General features: G+C 39.2%; 1 pseudogene; it reads right to left on the bottom strand.

Annotated features, from left to right (window-relative positions):
- Positions 1 to 766: 766 nt before the first annotated feature.
- LOC113663287 lies at positions 767 to 2984 on the bottom strand (annotated as a pseudogene).
- Positions 2985 to 20922: the final 17938 nt, after the last annotated feature.

Genomic DNA, 20922 nt, shown 5'->3' on the forward strand with positions numbered 1-20922 from the left:
GCAAAGGAGAGCCACTGGCTTCAAGCTTACAAGTTTCCACTGCTTCAGTGATCTTTTTTATTATGATTTCCAGCTTCTTCATTTTTAATTTTTGCAGAGATAAGTCTTTGGAAAAGCATCTAACAATGTGATTGTATATCCAGTCTTTCACATAATTCTTATAACATAAAATGTACACTGCAAATTAAATGAAATTTGATTTTTCCAGCAGTTCCTTCTGAATGGTGTACTGAAATAGTGATCGTGAACTATACGCAGTAGATTTATTCTCCAAAACTGCATCAACAATGTCAGGTCCGATGGACTGGTCGATGTACTCAGTCACTGCTGGTTTGAGACAGAGCTGAGTAAAATTTTGTGCTTTCTTTTGGCACTGATCCCTCTCTCTGTACAAATCAATAAAATTAGAGAGATATTGATTCTTAAGTTTCTGGAAATGCTTGAAAGGATCTTGCTCAGAGAGATACTTCATGTGCATCTCAAGGAATGTCCGAGAGGCAATTCCACAAATGTGCAATTTAAGCTCAATTTTAAATGTAGTATTGTATTTGTTATTTCCTTTTTCGAGGTTTGCATCAATTTCATCAAGGACATCTTTTGTAAATGTTTCTTGGTAATCACTTTTGGAATGTGAACACTGTTCAATCATCCTTTTACAACTGTTAATGGCATCATCTGCAATAATCTGTAGAGCATGCTTTGTAGTATTATTTGTAAATAAATCCTTTATAACCTGGAAATGACCTTTTCCCATATTTATATGTTTTTACCTGGCTTTGAAAACGTCTTGCCCATAATGTGTCAAATTTTTAACATTCTGCAAATCCTCATTGACTTGGCGATTTCCTAGGCTTGCTCGCAATTGCTTCAAAACATCAGCGGAAACATCTCGTTCTTTTAGACCAGTGAAGTTTGCAATCTCTCTTCTCCACATTCTTTCAAAATCGGCGTTGAGATCCTCGTCAAACAATTCATCATTGCGATCTTTGTACTTCTGAAGTAATTGCAGAACTTGGGATTCGACCATTGCAGCTTGTTTACTGTGTATCTCCTCTAATTTTGCAGTGTTTTTCTTCATCTCAATAGCCAGATCTAATCGTTTTTTCACTTCATTCTTCATTTCAGTATGCAGAGATTTAATGCTTTTGTTAAAATCAGTTTTGTATTTTTCCACCAAATGCACACTACGGTCTTTCCTTTTGTAGTAGTCTTTCAATTTCTTTGTCATTTCTTCTGATTGAATCATGAGCTCTTTTTCAGTTTTTTTGTTAAGTGCATCAACAACCCCATGAATACTGCTTGTTTCAGTGTTAGACAGTTGAACCTCTGCTTTAGAAATCAAAGAGAAGATATGTCTTCTAAAATACCATTCCCAGTCTGAAAACTCTTTGCAAAGGTTGTCATAGGCATTGGCCACAAGAGTGTTTCTGAAACTGAAGATGAAGTTCTCAAACTTCACTGCTTTCCATAAGCTACTGATCCATTGCAGGAACTCTGGAATCTGGAAGAGTTGTTCACCTTTTCTAGCTTTAAGCATCTCCAAGAGTTTTTTCTTAAAATCAAGAACAGCAACACTGTAGCCTGTATTAACTGGTGCCATTGGTGGTGTGCCATGCCATAGGCCTGGTATATACCAGTTATTCTTTTCCACATCATAATCCATAACATCAGTGAAGTTCTTCACATGAGGCTTCTTTTCCATCTCAGCTGCAATCAGTGTCATCTCATTTAACTGGTCCAGAAGCTTTTGTCTGTCTGTCATGTTTTTCTCATGTGCTGATACACCAGCAACATTTTGATGAACAAAGTGGCAGACTGTTTTTTTACCAATTTCCTTCAACCGTAAAAAAGCATGAACTGCTATCTGCAAGATATCCTTCATCTCTGTAGAATTTTCCATTGCTACATTTATGATGGTTACGTCACTAAGACCAATCACAAACGTAGCTAATTCGTTGTCATGATCATAACTGTCTTCCAGTTGTGCCAGTGCTGGTGATTTCAAACCCTCTGTATCAATCAGAAGGACAAAGTCACAAAGTAACTCTTCCTTCAAGTCTTTACCCACAGGTAGGAGAATCATAAATGCTCCACGTGTGCATCTTCCACTACCTACTGCAAACTGGACTCCAAACATAGTGTTGAGTAGTGTTGATTTACCAGAACTCTGAACCCCTAACACAGTTATAACCAGCACACTGCTCTTTCCCCCACCATACTGTGAAGCTCCGTGAGAACATCACTCACCCATTTCTCTGGGATATTTGATGCATCTCCATCAAGTATTTCAAGAGGAAATCCAGCCAGAAGCAGTTTGGCAGCCAGAGTAGGAAGATTACTTATTTCATCAGTTATTTTGTGTGAACCAAATGAAGCAGCCTCATAGATTTGTCCCAGCTCTCTCAGGTAATGCTCGATGCCAAGAGAAGCGTCAATCAGTTCCTGGTCTAATTGGGCTACAGCATCTCTGTCTTTCTTTTGTTCACACTCTCTGTATTTGTGCCGAAGTTCTGTCATGTGTTTGTGTGATCGCATGTCCAGCTTTAGTCCCAGCCATCTAAGAAAATAGGCTCGCCCGATATCATCTGAGGTTGACAATGCCTTTATTAAGATGTTCATTGTTTTTGTAATCTTATGGTTGCTTTGTTTGTTTCGAATTTCTTCTTTTTCATTTTGAAGTTGGGCCTTCACTCCTCCAAACTCATCTCCCCTGAATGTTGTATTCAACATTGCTCTCTTTCTATCTGAGCCAGTCTTTTCCAGTTTTCACCTTGCAGTGGCAGATGTGATTTTTTATATTCCACTATGGAACGAACTCCAATACAATGCATGATTTCCTCTGCTGTTTTGTTTGCTGACACACAGGCTGTGATATCATTTTCATCTATTCTGAGGCCTAAATTCTGAGCAACTGTCTTCATAGCCTCTATTTCACACGTTCTGTGATGCTCACCCAGCACTTTTGTAATAGAAGAATTGATCATCTTGCATCAAAATGCAGCAAAATTCATGGTTTTGCTTTTCTGAATGATGTGATCTCTTTCCAGTTGCAGAGTATCCAATGCTGCTTTAATTGATGACTTTATTTTCTCACTCATATTTCCCGGAGTGTTGACCACAAGAAAGCATTTGGACTTCATTTCTTGTAAAGAGGCAAACAACCTTAGTTCGTTTTCATCAACACTGTCTAGGAACCCAAAGACAGCTGTTGACACCTGAGAAAGGAAACTGAATTGGGTTTCAAATGCGTTTTGGGTTTTCAATCTCCTCTTAATTTAGCAAAAACCATTGGTTTAGGAAAGACATCAATGGTTTTGTTTCCACATGGCAAACTCCAGCATATTTCAACCATGCCATTAGAGATGACTTGGAGTACATCCTCCGATCATTTCTTGATAACAAAAAAAATCCTGCTGCTGCTGTGAATTTTTTAACACTTGGTTCAACACCTTTGACTTGCTCAAGCTGCAGTTGCTTAGCCTTACAAATGATATCATAGGAATTTTTGCATGAACAACACTGTCTTCAACAAACCCTTTAGATTCTGTCATTGAGTGGGGACGCCATTCTTTCAGGATACCTCTAAGAGCCCATAACATCAGAGTGCATTGATTATGAGCACTTTGAGGCAACACAAATGGCACTGCAAACTGGCACATTGACATTTTTAGTGCCATTTCTTGCTGAAGGAAACTGTCAGCACAGGCGAAGAGTGCAGCGTGTACATCGAGGAGATTTGGGGTAGAGTCACAGCTCTGCTCAGCAAACAAATCGTTTGTTTCCTTATTTTCATCAAGTGCACATTTTACAGATCGTGAATTTGAATTAACCATTAGCAACTTGCGTAGGAAAGCCTCTGGTATATCGTGCAGTGTCTGAACCTTTTTATCAGATAAACTGGCATTGTTGATCTCCAGCAAAGACTTCAGAGTCAGCATGTTTGGGTAGTAATTTCTAAGTCCCAATGTTTTCAGAAATAATAGAAGATCGTCTGGAAGTAGAGAGAACTTTATATCAATATTAATTTTACTATTTTTTAGAAAATCTGTTGGTCTTCAGATTTGCTAAGCTAATGTTTTAAAGTTTTGAATTTTGAAAGAATTAAAGAATAAAATATCATACTGGTAGGCACATGCACGAGTAAAAAAGGTTTCATGTATTTATTGTGTTCAGCTGTGCAGCAGGACCAAACACTCCATGTGTATCATGAGAGAGGAACGGCCCCGATCATTGATAACATCAGAATTTTATAGACAGGAAATAAATGAAACAGGACATGTAAAAGCAAAACATCATCAACCATTGGCTTAGAAGCCTGCCCATCTTCTGACTAAGCTAATCTGTACCTACCATGGTGTCACTGGAACGGTCTGCTGGAAGCTGTTTAGGAAAACAACTGCAATCTCTAGTCACAATAATTACCAGCCATGAGAAATACAGAAGCATAGAAGGACAGGTTCTTGTGAACATCTCTAAAGTGAAAATTTCCACAACACTAATCACAATCAAATATATGTCAATCTAGAGAACTACTATAATTGAAGAGAAATTAACTAGGTGAGTATTCTCCATTCCAGCCATTTTACTTTAAGATGTAATCATTTAGCTATTAGAATTATTTCAATATTTTAAATAGTCAGGCTATTGTACATCATGTATATTTTATGTTTTATTCCACTTGGTGCATTATTGTGACCACCTCAGTTTTTACTCACCTTTTTTCTGCTTTGACTCCATTAGTGCTGATCCTGATCCACAGTCTTTAACTAAAGAAAGTAAGTTTATTTAAGAAATTGTTAAGTATATGTAATTAATCAAGAAGAATCATGGATAAAGATTTCAGTGAACATTCAATATTTAAAAAAGCTAATGTGTAATACATACTTTCATCTGTGTCTCATGTTTTAAATATAAATTCTCCTCTGATATTACACTCTAAAAAACACTGGGTTGTTTTTTCAACCCAAATGCTGGGTTGAGGCCACTGGGTAGGACATTGGGTTGTTTTAACACAAGTTTGGGTTGAAAATTGTCTTGAGCTATAACCTAGCGGCGCTGAGTTGGGAACATGGAACAGGAGAGGGCGCATGGCATCTTCATCGGAGTTGGAAGGCATAAGGTAAATGCTTTTTAAATATTACTTTTGTACATGTTAAATCTACTTTATTATAAATGATTTCTGTGTTAAATACGGTTTTGATACGGCGGAGTTTACTTGATGGTATCGTATTTTGTTAGGACATCCAATTTCCCGCTCTGCTTCTACATTTTGTTTAACTTCACTGTAAGCTACATTCAACAGCAAAGGAGATTCATTCACTACGTATGATATATAATATATCAAGATACTATATCGTTTTTTTTTACTGGATTACATTTAAATTCCTAAACTCCTGTACAGCCTATGGTTAGTTTGAAACAAACGGGAATGTCTGAGGTCAGCTCAGGCAAAATAACGTAATAAGGTTTGAAACTAAACATGTTCAACCACCGTTTTATTCGTGACACACCCAGGATAATAAGGATAATTTAGGTAAAATGCCTTTTGACTGACATTAATATTTTCTATGTAATTAGTTGATGGCAGCAAGCACTGTTCCCTGGTGTGGTAGTTTCTACTGAATGTGGTGTATGGACTTCCTGGGGAGGAGACACCAGCAGTAAGAGTTCTGCGAGCATTCATTTTTGCAGACAAACTGTAACTTTTTATTATTATTATTATTATTATTATTATTATTATTATTATTATTATTATTATTATAAATGTTTAAATTTGTATTCTTAAAGTAATTTTTTTCTGACTGAAGTCAGTGATGCATTTACTGTGATATTTGAAACATTTTCATAGAATGCGAGCATTTTACATGCCATGACGAAATCAGCTCAGTATATTAGACATATTATATATTTAGATTTAAGGTTTGCTATTTTAGCCTAGACATCCTTTACAAAAATAGGAAAACGTGTATTAATAAAACGAAGGACGACATTTTATTTAGATCACATAAATTGCTGTAACATACTTCCGTGTTTCTCGTGGGCGGGGTTTGATTAACGAAATAAGTATTGCTGTAGATTCATTATTTTAATCACATACATTTCTGACCCATTTTGGGTTAAATTCAACCCAGCAGTGTAGTCATTTTTAACTAATATTTGGGTTAAAATCACAACCCAGCATGCTGGGTTAAACATGATAACCCAACTAGTTGAGTTAAAATAACCCAGCGTTGGGTTCGTCCCCTTTTGACCCAGCGCTGGGTTTCCAAAATAATTCAAATTGAGTTGTTTTTAACCCAGCAGTTTTTAGAGTGGGAAACTACTGGGAAAAAATATAATCACATTACAATAAGGATCAATAAGGATCATTAGTTCAAACGTAATGTATTAACTAACATTTACTAACCATGAGCAATAAATTATTGTATTTAGTAATCTTTGTTAAAATAAAGTTTATTCTTTGTTCATGTTAGTTCACAGTATATTAAGTAATGTTAACACTGTGTTAATAATGTATTAGTAAATGTTGAAATTAACATGAACAAAATTAATAAATGCTGTAGAAGTGCAGTTCATTATTAGTTCATGTTAAGTAATGTGGTAACTAATGTCAACTAATGAACCTTTATTATAAAGTTTTAGAAAAAAAACAACTGTCTAAAGGTGGATTCGAACCCCGAATCTCTGCATGCTAAACGGATTTGCTATCCACTAAGCCATCCAGGAACACGAGGAAGCCTTTGCGGTTTTATGTATTAATTCACTAATGTGAAGAATGGCGCGTCTAACAATACCCAAGCTTTATTATATTACAGTCATTCTTATCATTCTTTGTGGTACGTGTCATATCATATCAAAAAAAGTGAAATAAAACATTATAAAAACTACACTGATAGTTGAAAACAACAAAAAGTTATACAAATGGCAGAAACAACAACATATGTGACCGCCGTGCTGTCCAAGGCACGCAACACTAGTTTTAAACATCAAATACACGGGTAAATGTCATATTGTTTTGAAAGCTTAGACTCTCAGGATTTTATTAAGCCCACACACAAAGCATAATATGATTTATAGCCATCATACTAATTTAATCCAACTTGATAGTCACCGGAAATAGGCGGCGCTTACCTTTCTTCACTGGGGTAATATTTTCCAAAACAACTGCTTGTAAAAAATCCCCAAGAGTCTAAGGAACTGGAATATGTAAGCCTTTTAATCCAAAACGCTTTAATCCAAAACACGTTTCTGACCGAAATGTGTAAACAACAATCCACTTCCGTCCTTTGTTTTCGGCTCTCACTTTATTTTCCAAAACAAATGCTTGTAAAAAATCCCCAAGAGTCTAAGTAACTGGAATATGTAAGCCTTTTAATCCAAAATGCTTTAATCCAAAACGCGTTTCTGACCGAAAAATGTACTTCCGTCCTTGATCTTTTTCTTCCAACGTTGTGTGATTTGACAGATTCACTGGTGTCTGCTGCCCTCTTTTGGATGTTAGCACATCTACAGCGAGATTCCCCATTCAAGTCTATGGGGAAAAAACACCCCTTTGAACTTCCATACTGGGAATTCTGGAATTCTGATCTCTTACAAAATAGATAGCACACCTCTCCTCAATGAGCCGGTCGATTTGACACCTCATTTATGGGTCTAGGACAAAAGCTGCGGGACAATTTAAGCGCCGAAAAAGTGTCCGGAAGAATAATAATAATAACTAGAACGGTACATTTCCTAAAGAAAATGTGAATGTGCTTGCATGTGACGTCAGTTCCCCTCATCGTGCTGAGTGTCTTGATATATCACATGTCCATGTTGTGCTAAATTTTTGATTTCACTTATTTTGGGGGCGGGGCTACACGTGACGTCAGTTCCTCTCATCATGCTGAGTGTTTTATGTTGTGTAAATGAGATATGGCTTCTTTATATTGCAATATGGTTCGTAAAGTGCACTACATGGTTGCTAGGGTATGGCTGCACAGTTACTATGGTTATATTTGCAGACTAGTTTCTCACCTGCAACAAAAGAGCACACCTGAAAATCCATTTATCTTTTACTGAAACAAGCGCCATGAAGATCTTGAACTAAAGCATCAATCATTGATTTTACTGGGAAAAAATATAATCACGTTACAATAAGGATCATTAGTTCAAATGTAATGTATTAACTAACATTTACTAACCATGAGCAATAAATTATTGTATTTAGTAATCTTTGTTAAAATAAAGTTTATTCTTTGTTCATGTTAGTTCACAGTATATTAACTACTGGGAAAAAATATAATCACATTACAATAAGGATCATTAGGTCAAATGTAATGTATTAACTAACATTTACTGACCATGAGCAATAAATTCCAGCATTCCCCATGATGCATCTCTATGCATACTAAAGTTATAGTGGCCCCTTAGTCCCAAAGAATAAGGCAGAGAGTTTTCACTGATGCTTGAACGTTTATTTTTGTTGCAATAAACCTTTTCTTTGCATCGGTCTGCATTAACAAATTCCATGCATCCTTTCTTGCCTTCAGTGTATTAAACTTTATGCTTCACACATCAATGCAATCTTCAAAGCACCGTTCAATGCACCCTTCAAAGCACCGTAAAACTCATTCCGCACTCCTAACGGGAAACTAAAACCATTAATATACGAACTTATCTATCGTCTCTCTGCAGTTTGAGCATCTACAAACATTGACCTCTGACCTCATTTTCCCCAACATTGTTATGTTGCCCTCTAGTGATGGATTAAAGAGAGGAAAGGGGGCAGTCATTACAATAGTAATACTAAAGTAACTTTTTTCTATATCTGCTGTCTTTGGATATAATAAATAGACATTGTATTAGCTCTTAATGACTCATAAAGTCACAATCTGGTTTCACCCAGAAAAGTGCGGGTTCTTAGTTTTGTTCCTTTAAAGGGTTTCTTCATCTCAGTGAGATAATTCACGCCACCACTTACTCATGCCTTTCTCAGTAGGGGTGTATTTAAATTTATTTCTGTATAGCTCTTTGTGAAAACTGTTAAAAGGCACCATACTGTATGTGAATCCATATGTGTAACCACAAATGAATTAAATGAAATATTGAATTAAATAGATGGCAGACTACCATGCCATTGTAAGATTACTAACATATAGTCTAAAACATCTAAACATAACATCTAAAACATAGAGTTCATGTATGTGTGACACGTGCAATATCTTTTAGGTTTGGTTTTTATTTTGATGGGGGAATTCCGTGTCTGAAGACACACCCACTGCTGCTGAGCTGCGCGTTGACATGGAGCACACCTGTGCCACGTAATTAGTGCAGCATGTTAGTAGTTTTATAAAAAGCACATTTGAGTTTGGCTTTTTTTTTTAAGTTCTCTTCCGTGTGCATCCTGTGCGGGCAGAAAAGGTCTTTTGGCTATATCTTCCTGTCGCTCTCCCCTGGTGCGGCCAAAGAGCGCTAGCTGCCGTTTTAGCTGTATATATATATATATATATATATATATATATATATATATATATATATATATATATATATATATAAAATGAATTAATTGCTTACCAAATCCATACAAGCGAAGTCTGTGCTATTTATTTTCAACTGGTTCAGAATTTATACCCCAAAAGTGAAAGCAGATTAACTTGCTCTAACAGGAAATTATAGGACAAGGAAACATTTGCCTTAGAAACTGAATTGCCAAGAGATCTCAAACTAGATTTACAAACTAACATTAACAAGTAACATGTTATTCCTCAAATAAAGTTAAACAAATACAATCTAAAATAAAAACACAAGGAAAATCTACAAAGCATCATTTAAATGTGGCAACATAAAACTGACACATGAAGCAGCCAAAATGTGAAATCACAATACAACTCACTGTAGAATCCCAACACTCATTTATTTGTGCATTAATAACAAGCTTTATTATAAAATAATAATCATAATAATAGTGGCACTGCTGTTTTTCCAGCCAGCATATTTTATTTTGTTATTTTCTAATTATTCTACTCAGGTTCTTCCAATGAGTAAAGCAGATGGCAGTCACCATGTGATATCACACCCATAGATGATTAAAGCTTATGTACAGTATGTTTCAATAAAATAAAAACAAATACATAAAATTGTCTGTAGTTCTGATCAAAAACATTTCTGCTGAATGTAAATGAGCTCTGACTCAAGTCTTTGTTTTCAAAACCTGTTCTACAATGTAAAAGCCACTGGGTTCTTTGTATATGCTTCATGTCACGTTTTCCTTTCTATTTAAGCAGATGAATTTTTCACGACGTACACTCCCTGACAAAAATCTTGTCGCCTATCCAAGTTGTAGGAATAACAAATAACTTGACTTCTAGTTGATCATTTGGAATTAGAAGTGGCTTATATGAAAGGCAAAGGCCTCTAGATTAAGCAAACTCAACTCCCCTGAATGTTGTAATCGACATTGCTCTTTTTCTATCTGAGCCAGTCTTTTCTTGCAGTGGCAGCTGTGTCTTTTTATATTCCACTATGGGACGAACTCCAATGCATTTCATGATTTCCTTTGCTGTTTTGTTTGCTGACACACAGGCTGTGCTATCATTTTCATCAATTCTAAGGCCTAAATCTTGAGCAATTCTCTTCATAGCCTCATGATGCTCACCCAGCACTTTAGTAATGGCAGAACTGGTCATTTTTGAAAATGTAGCTAAATTCATGGTTTGGTTTTTCAGAATGATGTGATCTCTTTCCAATTGCAGAGTATCAACAGCTGCTTTAATTGATGACTTTATTTTCTCACTCATATTTCCCGGAGTGTTGACCACAAGAAAGCATTTGGACTTCATTTCTTGTAAAGAGGCAAACAAACAGCCTTTGTTCGTTTTCATCAACATTGTCCAAGAACACAAAGACAGCTGTTGACAGTTGAGAAAGGAAATGCATTTGGGTTTCGAATGCGCAAACATCTATTCTTAAATTAGCAAAAGCCACTCATAACACTCATGTATTTGTGCATTAATAAAAAGATTTATTATAAAAAAAATAAATAAATAATGGTGGCACTTCTGTTTTTCCAACCAGCACAAATATTTTGTTATTTTCTAATTATTCTACTCAGGTTCTTCCAATGAGTAAAGCAGATGGCAGTCACCATGTGATATCACACCCATAGATGATTAACGCTTATGTGCAGTATGTTTCAATAAAATAAAAACAAATACATAAAATTGTCTGTAGTTCTGATCAAAAACATTTCTGCTGAAAGTAAATGAGCTCTGACACAAGGCTTTGTTTTCAAAACCTGTTCTACATGTTGAAAGACCTTTATGATCCCTTCACAATGAAAATGCCACTGGGTTCTTTGTATATGCTTCATGTCACATTTTCCTTTCTATTTAAGCAGATGTATTTTGTATCTTGACTCCTAGTTGATCATTTTGAATCAGAAGTGGCTTATATGAAAGGCAAAGGCCTCTAGATTAAGCTTATTTAACCAAAATAAAATATTTTCTCGAATTTCTTCTTTCTCATTTCACAGTTGGACCTTATATTCCTGCAAACTCAACTCCCCTGAATGTTGTAATCGCCATTGCTCTTTTTCTATCTGAGCGAGTCTTTTCTAGTTTTCACCTTGCAGTGGCAGCTGTGTCTTTTTTTATATTCCACTATGGGACAAACTCCAATACTTTTCACGATTTCCTCTGCTGTTTTGTTTGCTGACACACAGGCTGTGCTATCATTTTCATCAATTCTAATGCCTAAATCTTGAGCAATTCTCTTTATAGCCTCGATTTCACATGATTCGTGATGCTCACAAAGCACTTTAGTAATGGCAGAACTGGTCATTTTTTAAAATGTAGCTACATTCATTTTTTGTTTTTTTCAGAATAATGTGATCTCTTTCCAATTGCAGAGTATCAACGGCTGCTTTAATTGATCACTTCATTTTCTCACTCATATTTCCCGGAAGTGTTGACCACAAGAAAGCATTTAGACTTCATTTCTTGTAAAGAGGCAAACAGCCTTCGTTCATTTTCATCTTATAATAATCGTATACCGGTTAATACAATAAAGTTGTACTAAGAATAAGTATACAGCAATGCATTACTGACATATTATACAAGTATTCAAGTATCACTGCCGCCAAGTCCGCACAATGCCGACTGTAACCCAATAATGAGTCAGAAAGATATACACACACATATACACATTATATATATATATATATATATATATATATATATATATATATATATATATATATATATATATATATATATATATATATATATAAAATAATGGTGGCACTGCTGTTTTTCCAGCCGGAATTTATACCCCAAAAGTGAAAGCAGATTAACTTGCTCTAACAGGAAATGATAGGGCAAGGAAACATTTGCCTCAGAAATTGAACTGCCAAGAGATATCAAACTAGATTTACAAACTAACATTAACAAGTAACATGTTATAAATTCCTCAAATAAAGTGAAAAAACAAACACAATGTAAAATAAAAACACAAAAATAAAATCTACAAAGCATCATTTAAATGTGGCAATATAACTTAATAAATCACAATACAACTCATTGTAGAATTATGCCTCCAATAAGCCAGGAGTTTCGAGGTGCTGTATTGTCCACTATGAGCACTATGTCTCCTGGTTTAAAGTTGCGTTTGACTCTTGACCATTTCTGACGTTCTTGAAGCTGCGGTAAGTACTCCAGAACCCATCTCTTCCAGAACAAGTATGACATGTACTGGACCTGTCTCCAATGTTTACGAGCATAAATATCTTCCTTTTTGAATTCACCTGGTGGTAACGATGGTAAAGTTCTCAAAATCAACAGGTGGTTTGGTGTTAATGCTTCCAGGTCATTTGGTTCGGTGGATGCTTTGGTGATTGGACGGCCATTGATAATAGTTTCAACTTCGCAAACTCTCTTCATCCAAATTCTGAAGCTGTAAAATTGAATTCAAAACTTTCCGTACAGATCGAATTAACCTTTCCCAGGTCCCTCTGTAATGTGATCCAGTCGGGGGGTTAAATGACCATTTAATACCTTTCTGAAGGAGGACATCATTTGACACTGATTCCTTTCCTGTATGGCATCTTTTAATTCCCGCTCTGCTCCAACAAAGTTCTTTCCATTATCAGATCAGTTCTTTGACTTGACCGCATCTTGCAATGAAACGTCAAAGTGCGTTTATAAATGAATCTGTGTCCAATGAGGGTGCCACTTCACTGGGTCACTGGGGAATGAGTAGACCCCCCCCTCCCCATTACAGCTCAGAATCAGAACGAAATTGCGTGAGGTGCGAATTTTTTATGTGAAGAATTTAACGGGCTCTGGCGACAGGTTCTGGCTGGAAGAATTGGGGACGGAGGAGGGTGTTGGATCGCAGCAGCAGGGATGCGTAGGTGCGCTCAAAGGCGAGGACTTAAAGGAGGGAAATCACGGAAGTCGTGCTGGATTGGTGCGCCTTGTGGACAACTGATTAGCAGCTGATGCAGCTTACTGAGTGGCCTGCCTAAACTAACACGATGCTTGATTTCAGTCAGGACCACTTCGTAAATGAAGGTTAGCGAGCATACAGTTAGTGTTGGCGGGATGGTTCTGTTCTGGGAGAATTTTCCCACGCGCCTGTCCGTTGCGCATGCACGGACAGGGCGGGGAGGCAGCGCTGGGGAATGAATAGACCCCCAAAACAAAACCATATGCCAGAGGGGACCCCCCAACACAACTGATGCGTGGCGCCATAGGCCGCAAAACGCGATCGGGGCGTATTGGCCGAGTGAGCGGCATGCGATGTGCGAGGCTGGGTCGGAGCTAGGTGTGGGTCATGGGAAGAGGGAAGACTAGGTGCCCTGCCACACAATAGACTACAGGAGTTGGGGTCCACTACAGTAGCTAGTAGAGACGTGGAGGATGCGTTGCCCTGAGCTGGCTTTGCAGCATAATCGCGACAAGCTTGTTGCTAAAACACGTGCGCCCCTACCGCGTGATATGACAACACATGTTGTATACCCACTAAGCTATAGTGGAGACGGCAGGGAAAGCATCACCCAGGAAGAGCGCGGCATGCGGAGCGAGCTTTGGCCGAAATTTTTATTTATTTTTGTAATCCACGAATGGCAGCTTCGCACCGGAGGCTCCCCAGCCAAGCACACGCGTCAAACGGCTTTTTATTATTATTATTATTATTATTATTATTATTATTATTATTATTATTATTATTAACCGCTGCTACAATGGGGACGGCGCACCCTAGAGAACTTGGGGCTGGGAGCTGGTAAGCATGGAAGGGGTGTGAATGAGAGCGTAGGCAAGCAGGAGAGGAGAGAGAGGGAAGGGAACACGCATTAGGAAGGCAGACGTGATCAGAGGAGGTTCCATGGTTCCCGGAGGGACGTAATGTTCGTATGCAGCGGAGGACCATTGTCCTGGACTTTTAAAGGTGGGAATCGTGGTGACCGAGGCTGCAGTTGTCGCGGCTCCGATGCGGAAGGAGAGGGGCTTGTAGAGCTCCGGTGAGAGACTGCAGGATTGGCAGGCCGTATGTAGACGTCCTGCCAACCAGGCTCTCGACGTGGCTTTGCTCTCCTCGGTTAAGAACAGCGGTTCGTCGGGGCGTCCGTTAGGGCGAAGGCCAAGATACCGGGGCATGGAAAAGAAAGGGCAGAAATTTTTATTAGTGCAAGCAATTGCGACAGGAATACCTTTAGAATCTTTGCCGGACTTTGAGTGCTTTAGAAAAATGGTAAAATAATGTTCATTGAGAGTGATATCAGACACCGTGAGGTCATGGGTGGTGTCGAATGTATTGTTGCGTGTCGTGAACTTACCCGTCTAGGGAAAACGTAAAAGCACACAGAAACACCGCTTCTGGGAGAAGATCCTGATAAGGGCTAAAGCATCCCTGTCTCGGTTTAGTAACCAGTTTTTTGACGAGAGGGAGGGTGAGAGGAAGTCACTTGTCTGCACCTTTTGGTGTCTCTTTCCTGATGCCAACGAGGAGCAGGTGGATAGATGGATGCCCCAACAGACTGCAGAAAGGCGGGTCCAAGCATCTTAGGTGGAATTTGATGCCTGCGACTTGGCTTTTAATGGAGGAGAGTTGCATTTTTTTGTATGTATTTTTATGTATGATATAGCGCTCGTGAAAGCGATGTAAACGGCAAAACGAAGGCTGAAAAAAAGATAGCGCTAAGCTGGCAAAGTGAACCGTGCGGAGTCGTAGGCCTTTTAAAATCGATTTGGCTATACTTGATCTCACGTATTGCGAATCTGCAGAAAGGTAGGATTGCAGAGTGGAGCTTGGTCGAGGATGGTCGGGGCAAATGCTGGGAAAGGCAGGCCTGAAGGAGAGGCATCTGGGTTTGCTTTTTTTTAGATATATATATAAATATATAGTGCAGCAGGGGAAACTTCGGCCTGAGCTGAGTGGATGGCGGCATATTTGCAACAAGCATGTTGTATGTCCACTCGGCTATAGAGCAGCAGGGGAAGCATCACCCTGAGCTGAGCAGATGGGGGCATATATTTGACGCATGTTGCTGTAGTAAGTTGAGAAGCTATCCCTCATTCAGCTAATGCGGGATCGGATGCTGCGGGGATGTCTTCCTGAGGGAGCAGAAAGAGCAGTCTGTGGGACGGGTGGCTGGAGTCATTGATGATCCTCCGGCTTTCCTTATACATTGCCTGTTGCAGATGTCCTGGAGTGAGGGAAGCTCACCTCCGACGATGAGGCGGGTGGTCCGCGCAACCCTTCCAGAGCTTTACGGTTGCCAGCATGCTGTTTCCCAACCGGGCAGTGATGCGGCCCTTCAGGATGCGCTTTATAGTGCAGGTGTAGAATGTTCTGGGGATGCGAGGGCTCATTCCTATCTTCCTCGACGGCGCTGTGTCAGTGTGTAGGTCAAGGTGAGATCCTAGCTGATGTAAACACAGGGAACTTAAAAGCTGCTCCTCGCTCCGCAGGTATCTTGTCGATGGTGGTGGGTTTGTGTCTCTGCTCTGTCTCCTGAAGCTCCTTTTGGCAACTATTATTTTTATTTCTTTATTTTTTTATTTAAAGGTATCTGCAAGTCGGCTTTGCCCGTCCATGCCGCTGTTCGACTGCTTTAATGAACGGTAGCACATCCATCGAAGCATAAAACAGGAAAATTGTGGAGAGGAATGAGGTAACCTAGCATGATGTAGTATAACATAACATAACATACGTGCCTAACATGATGTAACTTAACGTACAGAACATAGCGTAACATAACGTGAAAGTTACGTGACATACGGCTAAGTATGGGACCCATACTCAGAATTAGTTCTCTGCATTTAACCCGCCCAAAGTGTAACGTAACAGCCTAGCGAGGCATAGCATAACATAACATGGCCTAGCAGGCATAGAATAATGTAGCATAATATAGCCTAACATGACGTAGCATAACATAGCCTAGCGAGGCGTGTCATAACCTAGCGTGACATGACATGACCTAGCAAGGCATAGCATAACCTGGCATAGCGTAACCTGGCATAACATAACGGGACATGGCGTGGCATAGCATAACCTGGCGTAGCAAGGAACAGCGAGGCATAGCATTACCTAGCATAACGTGACATAGCAAGGCAAGCGTTGTATGGCATGAATCATCGTGACATGTATAGCAAACATAGCGTAACAATGGCATAGCATGACATGCATGACGTAGCTTGACACCACGAGGCATACCATAGCCTAGCATGACATAGCATGCCTAGCATAAAAGTAGCGTAGCCTAGCTTGACATATCGTGGCATAACAGCGTAACAAAGTGACGTAACCTAGCATGCACAATATAGCATAGCGAAGCGTAGCATGACGTGGCGTGGCATAGCAGACTGTACAACACGCCAGCCTAAGGTCGCTTCCAGCTCAAAAACGCTCCATTAAAACACGAACAAGTGCGCTGCGTCGATTAACAGTAAGATTATAGCATATTCAAACTTTCCTTTCGGCTCAAGTATCCGGTGGTAATCATGACTGCTTATAGTTCCATATCGCGAATGAGAAGGGAGATGGCTTGCGGTTTAGACTCTGAAGAGCCGGCGAGTTTAAATCGTAGCAGCAGCGAAGCGCCTTTAAACCGCAGCAGCAACATTTGAATCGCCACGGCAGCGAAGCACTGTTTAGATCGTGGCAACAGTGAAGCCGGTTGGATTGCAGCAGCGGCAATGTGTAGGTGCGCTCGAAGGCGAGGATTTAAAGGAGGGAAATTACGGAAGTCGTGCTGGATTGGTGCGCCTTGTGGACAGCTGATTAGCAGCTGGTGCAGCTTACTGCGTGGCCTGCCTGAACTATCGCATCCTTATTCATTACTACAGGATCATCCTGTATATTTCCAAACACTGGGTCCGTTACCACTTTGACTTGATGCTCTATAAATTTAATATCAATGAAGGTAACTCAGCGGTTGTGTCTTTCTTGTAATTCACAAGCCATTGTTCTCCATTTATCCCGAAGTCTGTAAGGGAGTTTCTTTATAATAATCATCATATTGGCTGGCATGTCCAACTCACACATATATTGTACCTCCTCCATGACATTACCACAGCCTCTAAGGAAAAGACTGTATTCTTGCAAAGCATTAACATCTTCAGCTTTAATCTGAGGCCGTGACAGAGCTTTATTCATATAAGCAGATGCAATTTTCTGTTCATTTCCAAAATGTTCATGCAACAAATCTTTGGGTCTCATATATCCCGTTTTTGGGTCAATATGCTGACAACTTTATACTAAATCCCTTGGGGGACCAACAGTATATTGTTCAAGGTAATACAGGCAATCACTGTAGTTATCAGTCTCAAAATGTTTCATGAAAGCTCTCGTGAATGCATGATACTGAAAAGGGTCACCATCAAACACTTTCAGATCTCTTTTGGGTAAGGATGACAAACATTGCTGTTTTAACAAGAGTGTTGTTATTTAATTTTGCTTTCTCATTACACCATAAATGTTGCTCTGCACTTTGTCTTCAACATTTAGACCCAATGCATTTCCTTGTGTCCCTTGCTCCACTCTTTGGTGTCCAGAAGGATGATGCACCCCTGTTGGAGGCTGTAAGGGGACTCTCGGATGTACAACTACTCCATTAGGCTTTACTCTGGATCCTAATTGGTCATGCATTGATCCATTCACATTTACTGACATTTGAGGAACAAATGATTTGGCACTGGCATTAAGACTGTGTTTTCCTTTGATCTGACTCTAAGTTGGAATATTTTCCTCCTGAATGTCCAGATTTATCGCTTTACACACTCTGAGATTTTAAAACATTCAGTTTGGCCATTTGAACTTCAATTTCTCCTTGCAGATTAATTTGTTCCTTTCTTTTTCTTAGCCGCTATTCCTGATCCTCCATGTACAGAAGAAGTATATGACACCCCAGATCTTCTTTCACTAATTGGGCTCTGATTTTTAGATAATCTGCTGCCCACATTTGAGACACTATCATCAGGTTTAATGTCATATTGTAGTTTATCTGATGTAACAATGGATGAAGCTTGGATTGTCGCTTGAGGAATAGTAAACTTTTTCTGTATTGCACCAGTTGCACACTGAACAGGAATAAAATTCTCCTCTGGCATCTTCAACCACTTTTGAACTGCATCTTTAAATGTATCAGTATATGTATCATCTTCAGGAAGTAAGGGAATTACCATATCATGCAGCTTATTGGCATTTTCACAAAGTTCAACAAGAGTTTCAAACAGCATTTGCACCTGAGAGGCATTTTCCTTTCTTGTCATCAGATTCTTTATCTTTGGAATCAACCCTTTAATTTTATTCACCTTTGTTTTTCGTTGCTTTTGCAAACTTTCAATGTGGTTCGCCAAGGCTTTTACAGTGGGTTTGGCTACTCTTTTTTCTCCATCCATGATGTCATCAGCACTCGCTTCACTCATGTTTGTGTGATTTCCAACGCAGCAACAACAATACCATGCTTTACTTCCAACTTTTCACAGCATCACAACGAAACGTAGACAAACACCATCAACTTTCAAAAACATTGCAACATTATTTTCCACAACAAACAACATTTACATTTACATTTACAGCATTTGGCAGACGCCCTTATCCAGAGCGACGTACATAAGTGCTTAAATCTGTAACATTGAATACATTAATGCTGGTTCACTAGGTTACATACTTAAGATACCATGAGTTTAAAACATTTGTTCAAAGTTACAATGAAAAAGTGTCAAAGGTTTTTTTTTTTGTTTGTTTTTTTTTTAATGCAAAAGATAAGGAAAGAAGTGCTAGTTGAAGTGTTTACTGAATAAGTAGGTCTTCAACCGCCGCTTGAAAATAGCCAGTGACTCAGCTGTCCGGACCTCTAGGGGAAGTTCATTCCACCACCTTGGTGCCAGAACAGAGAAGAGTCTTGTAGTATACTTGCCTCTTACTCTGAGAGATGGTAGAACCAGTCGAGCAGTGCTGGTAGATCGGAGGGTGCGGGGTGCAGTGCGAGGAATGATGAGGGCTTTGAGGTAAGAGGGAGCAGGTCCATTTTTGGCTTTGTAGGCCAGCATCAGTGTTTTGAATCGGATGCGTGCAGCTACCGGAAGCCAGTGGAGGGATCGCAGCAGCGGGGTGGTATGCGAGAACTTTGGCAGGTTGAAAACAAGCCGGGCAGCTGCATTTTGGATCATTTGCAGAGGACGGATTGCGTTCATAGGTAGACCTGCCAGCAGTGCATTGCAGTAATCCAGTCTACAAATGACAAGAGACTGAACAAGTACCTGAGCAGTCTGTGTGGACAAAAATGGCCGAATCCTTCTAATGTTGTAGAGAAGAAACCGACATGAGCGGGTCACATTAGCAACATGAGAGGAAAAGGACAGTTGATTGTCCATGGTTACCCTAATTTTGCGAGCTGTGGCTGAAGGGGAGATCAGATCGTTGTGCAAGGATATAGCAAGATCATGACCTGGGGATGAATCACCTGGGATGAACAGCAGTTCAGTTTTGTTAGGACAAACGACAAACGATAAATGAATAAGCTGAGCTCAATGAATCCAAAACAAGTGCGTCCAGGCTTAATTGGTTGCACAAAGACCAAGCCAGGATGAGCAGACACGGATTCATCAAGCCAGGTGAAACCAATCCTGGATATGAGCACGCTCATGGCTCACTCAAACAGACCTGCCACTGATCACAGATTCACTGATTCACCATGGCAACTAGAGCGGCGTACTTTTCCCCGTCGGAGGCACAAATCCTCATGGAGGCATACGAGGAGGTAAAAGACTTAATTAAGAAGAAAGGCAACACCGCCACGGTGATAAAGCAAAGAGAAAAAGCATGGCAAAGTATTGCAGACCACCTGAATGCGTAGTGCACAATTACACACTCACCGCTCCGTTGAAATATCACAATTACAATCCAAATAGTTCATTTACATCTCCAAAAATGCAGTTGTACTCTGATTATGAAACAGCTGAATTTTTAATTAAAATGGATTGCAGATATGACACTGTATAAGGCCTTGATAAATTATCAAAGCCTTACATTATTACTACGCTCACTAGTAAGGTTTAATCTTAGCCGTTGTACTCAGCTTCTTATGTTGTCCACCGATTTTTCTGTGTGTTCTCCTGCTTTTATTAATGTAAAGCTGATTTGAAACAATGGAACAATTGTGAAAAGCGCTATATAAATAAAAATGAATTCAATTGAATGAATAGATGAGCTAATAATAATAATAATCGCTTTAATTTATATAGTGCTTTTCCCCAAGGACCCAAGGTCGCTTGCTCACTGACTCCATTGAATGTTCTTGTGTGATAAAGAAAGTGTCTCTTTTCGTGTGTGGTGTGGTGTGGTGTGTGATGTAGATAAAACATGACCGGGCTTTCTAAGCAAGAGGCAATTTATTTCATCAAATAGGATGAGCTACTAATAATAGGGGGACTTTTT

Source organism: Tachysurus fulvidraco, chromosome 12 (assembly GCF_022655615.1).
Source record: "Tachysurus fulvidraco isolate hzauxx_2018 chromosome 12, HZAU_PFXX_2.0, whole genome shotgun sequence".
Classification (NCBI taxonomy): Eukaryota; Metazoa; Chordata; class Actinopteri; order Siluriformes; family Bagridae; genus Tachysurus; species Tachysurus fulvidraco.